Below are 6,000 nucleotides of genomic sequence, written 5' to 3' on the forward strand. Positions count from 1 at the left end.
CTGCCGGTGGAACACATTTGTGGCATGGTGCACAGCAAAGGCTGTGGATCCCCTTTCCGCCCCTCTTTCTGAGGTTCTCCTCTTTCTTCTTTCTTTGGCCCGGCAGGGCTCTGCCCTTGGCACCTTGAAAGGTTATCTTGCTGCCCTCTCTGCCTTCTTACGCCTTCCTGAGCAGCCCTCTCTTTTCAAGTCCCACTGTAGTGTCACGCTTTCTTAAAGGCATTACTCACACGTTCCCTCCTGTCCCTTTCGTAATGCCTCAGTGGGACTTGAATCTTGTCTTAACATTCCTGATGTGCGCTCCCTTTGAGCCTCTTCACAATTGTCCTCTTCGTCTTCTAACTCTTAAGACTGCTTTCCTGGTAGCCATCACCTCGGCTAGACGGGTGAGTGAACTCCAGGCTCTATCGTCTAAGCCTCCTTTTCTATCTGTTCATCCGGACAAGGTTGTCCTTCGGCCTTGTTCTTCCTTTCTACCGAAAGTGGTGACCCCCTTTCATCTTGGGCAATCTGTCACCTCGCCCACCTTTTTCCGCCTCCGCATCCTTCCAAAGAGGAAGAGCGGCTCCACCGTCTGGACCCAAAACGTGCGCTTTCCTTTTATTTGGACCGCACAAAACAGTTCCGAGTGGATGACCAGCTTTTCGTTGGCTACGTGGGTGCAAAGAAGGGAAAAGCTGTGCACAAACGGACCATGTCCCGGTGGGTCGTTTTGTGTATAAAAATCTGTTATTCCTTGGCGAAAAAGGACCCTCCTGTTGGGCTGCGAGCCCATTCTACTCGGGCCACGGCGGCTACTACTGCTTTGGGACGGAGAGTCCCTTTGCAGGACATCTGTCAGGCGGCGACGTGGGCTTCGCTGCACACATTTGCCAGGCACTATTGCCTAGACAGCCAAGTCCGGAGGGATGGCTTCTTTGGCCGTTCTGTCCTCCAGGACTTTCTGGTGTGATCTTGGTTCGCAGACCCACCACCGGGGTTGGTATTGCTTGGGTATCGATTCTAAGGTGAGGAATCTAACTAACGTGTTTCTTTCAGATGAACAAGTTACTTACCTTCGGTAACGATGTATCTGTAAGAAACATTAGTTAGTTAGATTCCTCACCGACCCACCCATCCTCCCCGTTCTGCGAACTGACATCTAGGGTTAAGGCTATCCCTTTCAGGGCCCTAGAATTTTTTTGGCACCAGTGTCGGTCTCTTGCATGGCTCTGCGTTCCTGGCGCGGAAAGCTATGTACAAGAACTGACGTCAGCGCGCGAGGGCGGCGTCTAAGTACTCCGATGACGTCATTCCGGCGCACAACAACGCCGACGACAGACGCGGAGCCGCAGACGACGCCTAGCAATGCGCAAGGGGTATAGCTGACGAAAAATCTTCCGGATCCAGTCTGACGCCTGGGGATATTCTAAGGTGAGGAATCTAACTAACTAATGTTTCTTACAGATACATCGTTACCGAAGGTAAGTAACTTGTTCAGTACCACCAATACCTATACCGCCACTAATATCAGTACTACCACCACCAATACCCCACCACCAATACCACCACTAATACCAGTACCAATAAAATACCGCCTCCACCAATACCACCCCCACAATTCCCACCACCAATACTCCCACCACCAATACAAATACCACCACCTCAGCTCCTCTCGCTCACTAGTAATAGCAGGGGCACTGTACACGGCCGTAGCTGCAGCCGAGACCATCCTTCCCTCCCTCCCTCCCTCCATGCCGGCCTTAAAACACAGCCCGCCCTGCACCAGGAGGTTTAGCCAGGGCCCTACTACAGCTGGAGCGTTTTTTAGTAGGCCAAAGATAGCAATGCCATTACGCAATGCCACACTGCACACTCTACGGAGAGGGCAGGAAATAGCCCTCCCTCTCCCGCTCTTCCTCCTGAGCCACGACTGTATAATCACAGAGTGAAAGGTGTTGGGGCACTTTGTTAGTGCTTATAGCTTGGATCATATGTAACTCTCACTTCACACTTTGTGTCTGTGTAATTTACAACACTTACACATCTTCTTGACTGCACTATTTATCACTACTTTGAAGACGTCGCAGGCCGGTCTCTTCCTCTGATATTTACAATCTAACAACTGGTCGTGAAGGCCCTTTATTGCAATGCAATAGGTCTCGCATTTGCGACAGTTTAAGCTATTAGTATTGTAAATGACAATGCCTTTTATGTTTTAAAACCCAAACATAAAAAAAGGCATTGTCATTTACAATGCCAATAGCTCAAACGTGCGTGAATGCGAGACCTATTGCATGCAAATGCTTGTTTAAGATTCTTCTGAGACTTCATCGAGAGGTTTGTATGTCCTTCTTAGCAATCTGAAAGGACATCTTTTCTAATATTGAAAATGTATTGTTAAAGCGATGGATTTCTTGAGTGTGTCAACCAAGCATGTATGTATTGGGAGTTTTCCAACGTGCCACACTTTGCAGTTTATGTGCCACTATAGACAATACATCTCAACAGTAGAACTGTTGACTTTTCTATTGATTTTCTTTGTTCATTAGTTAGCTGGCATGGATGCACGTGTAACCAAGGCGGCTATCTTTAAAAGTTTTTTTTTTTTTGACCCGATTTTAATTTTTGTTTTGATTTTTGCAAACACTTAAAAGAACACAAACAAAATACAGTTGAAACACATCAAAAGCGTGTGTATGTGTGTGTACTTCCACCCTAGCCCAAACTACTTCTCACCATGAAATCGACACCCATGATATGTCGCGTATATCTTCTGCCCTGACAATTCCCCCAAATCAAAGAGTGTGTTATAATACAGCATAATGTACAGATTAAATCACCAAAGCACACTTTTCAGTTCAGGGAGGGCTGTTGTTCGTGGGATCAATCAACATAGTAAGCCTTACAGCCCATTATGCGAAATCCTCTGTTAAATGATGATCCTGCCTCGTACTCCTCAGGTGTGGCTCATCTACCACCACACAGGCAAGCAAATCCTTGTTCTACGCCTCGTGTATGAAGGAGCTATTAAAAGCGCAATTAATGGCTATCCTGCGCTTAGCCAACACGGTGCCAAGATCTGGCATGCATGTCTTCCTCTTCAAGGAGAGTGTGGTGAGAAAGATACCCAACAAGCATTGTCTTATTGAGCAGACCAACAAACCGCTTGTCATTCATTGTAAACTTTCAGCCACTGAGTCTAAGAATCTGTCCACCCAGGAGCAGCCCCAAATCATATGAAGAAAGCCAGCCCCCTGAACGCCACACCCTGGGCATACCGAAGACCTGCCTGGGTAAAGCCTAGCCGGTTTGTTCAGGCTGAGAAGCGATGTGGAGAAAATTAAATTGGAGGACTTTGAAATGGGCATTAGTGGAAATGGTCTTCACCTGAGCGCATGCCTTCTCCCAGTCCACATCTGACAACCGCTCCATGCAAAAATGCGACTACCTGTTAGGAGCGACCGCAGTAACGTCTCCCCTATCCAACAATAGAGCAGCGTACAAAGTAATCACCAATCATCTGCACCCTGCTAGAGATAATATCGTAGTAATTGCTGCAGTTGTCGAGGGTTCCTCAGGGAAAGTGGTCCTGTTTGCCTAGCTGTCTGTGCTGTACATGAATGTTGAAAAACATGCTGGGTCGGAGGTCAAAAGCAGCTTGTGCCTGATCATATGTAAGGAATTGCTCATTAATCTATAAATCTCCCACTGCCTCACGTCCCCCATACCTCCATTGCTGGACAGATAGCGTAGTGCTAATCTCTTTAAAGGTTTTAAGCACCCAAAGCGGGATGTCGGGGGTCATAGAGTGGTCTTTTCAAAACCCTTGCACCACCCCCTCGCACACCACTGCGACCTGTTCTACAATGTAAGGAAGAGTACGTCTCACATGCAGTCCCAGCACAAAGGCCTCTCTTAATGAGTGAAGAGTGTGAGAGCCAACCAACTGCCTCTTTTCACAGTCCTCCTGCAGGTCAAACCATTGTATCCTATGCTGTAAAAGCGCTGCTGCATAGTATAAGAACAGATCATGAAGACCCAACCCACCTTTTGTCCAGGAGCTTTAAAAAGTCTAGTTTAGCACAGCTGTGCTTGTCTTCCCAATCTAATGTGCCAAGAAACATATCCAACTCCTGGGAGAGCCTATTCGGTAAGGGGCACATCGTATTTGGGTGTGTATATATTCACTGGGGGAGGACCACCATCATGGCTAGTGCTATCCATCCCATAATCAATAGGGGTAATTTGTTCCAAACCTCCACCGAGGCTGCCAGTCCAGTGAACACCCGCCCCTTATTTAGATCATAATAGGCTTTAGGGTCCACTGAGACCAGTATGCCAAAATACCAAAAGTTGTCAAGTTCCCATATAATACCCACTCAGGCAGCCTGTCTGGGATCCATTTCTGCAGCCCCCCCAAAGCAGGTAAAGTGACAAATTTGGTCTATTTCGATATAGGCCGGACATTGCGGCAAACTGGGTTAGTTTGGATAGGAGAACCTAGACACTCTGATCCCAAAAATACACCTTAGTATTTTATGCCTAAGTTGAGATTACCCGAGTTGTTTCCCCGACCTTCACTCCCCACTCTGCGAAAGAGGCCCAAAGACAGCATGCCAATGGTCCCAAAGTAAGAGCGAACAGCATTGGAGATAGCGGACACCCTTGCCATGTTCCCATTTTTCAAAGTCCATTTTTCAGATACCCACCTGCCCGTCCACACCCTAGCCATGGGCTGATCATATAACAGGCATGTCCAGGCGCAAAATTCTGGCCCGGACCCCCTATGTCCCATCACAATGCAGAGGTAGTTCCACAACACTGTATCAAAAGCCTGTTGGATGTCAAGTACCACCAGTGCTAGCGGTTCCGGAAACCCTTGTACTTAGGATTGCGAATGGGTTAGGCATCTTAAGTTATGGATCGTGCTCCTACCCAGCATGAAATCAGATTGGCCTGTGTGGCTCATGACACAAAGCATCCTAGTAGCCAGTGATTTACTGAGTATTTTGACGTCGGCAGTCAGCATTGGTAAGGAGCAGCAAAATGTCAAACAAGTCAAGTCCCTGTCCCCTTTCGGAATTAGTTTAAATAATGCTTGCCACTCCTCTCTAAAAGTGTCACAAGCCTTTATGTAGATGGATTCTAGGTATGTTTTGCAGGTGGTATTGTTTCCCTGCTCTCAAGGCAATGTCCGTACCCCCTTCTTGCCGTACTCTCAAAAAATGAGTGTGGAGCCTCTCCTTTTTTAGGAGCAACGTGAGCAATCTGCCCAATTTATCCCCTTCTTTAGAAAGCTTCTGCCACTATTTATTAAGAGTGTACATATACAGCCTTTGCCAGGTGTCTGACAGCCTGTGTTTAGCTTCTAGGAGGTCTCCCACCCTCCCGTGGTACAGGGCCACTGCCTGGTCCAGATTTACCAGCTCATCCTTTGTCTTGTGGAGAGTATTTTCAAGCATCGATCTAACCCCTCCAACCTGCGATATGAATTCCCATCTCAGGAAGACTTCCCATTCATCAGTCCTTGTGCATGCAGTGTTACAATTAATGGCAAAAAATATGTTGCAAAATTGCAGATGTGAGACACATATGGGGGTCCCCCAAAGCCTCCATCCACAGTCTTCATAGCAGGATCCCTGGAAGAGACTTGACTGTCTGAGTTGCAGTGCCAGGAGTGAATGATCGCAAAGAAACCTATTCAGGTAAGAAGGACCAGCAACTTCTGTTGCACAAGTCACAGTAGTCCGGATAAGATCCAGTTTGCTATTGTGTTATGGGTCAGGGAGTAGCATGAAAATTGCTTGGTAGATGGGTTATGGAACCGCCAGATATCCACCTAGTAGAAGTCCAGTAAGACTCGTTTCAGTACTAAGGCCATTCCTAGTTTCTATCACATCTCTAGGCGTGTGTCTATCCTTTTGGAAGCCAAGTAGACAGCCTGCTCAGAGAAACCGTGTGTATATATGAGAGGCTACTAACAGCATAGTTTTGTTAGAGAAACCTTTATCATCTGTG

The sequence above is a fragment of the Triturus cristatus genome, chromosome 11, assembly GCF_964204655.1.
Source record: "Triturus cristatus chromosome 11, aTriCri1.1, whole genome shotgun sequence".
Taxonomy (NCBI): Eukaryota; Metazoa; Chordata; class Amphibia; order Caudata; family Salamandridae; genus Triturus; species Triturus cristatus.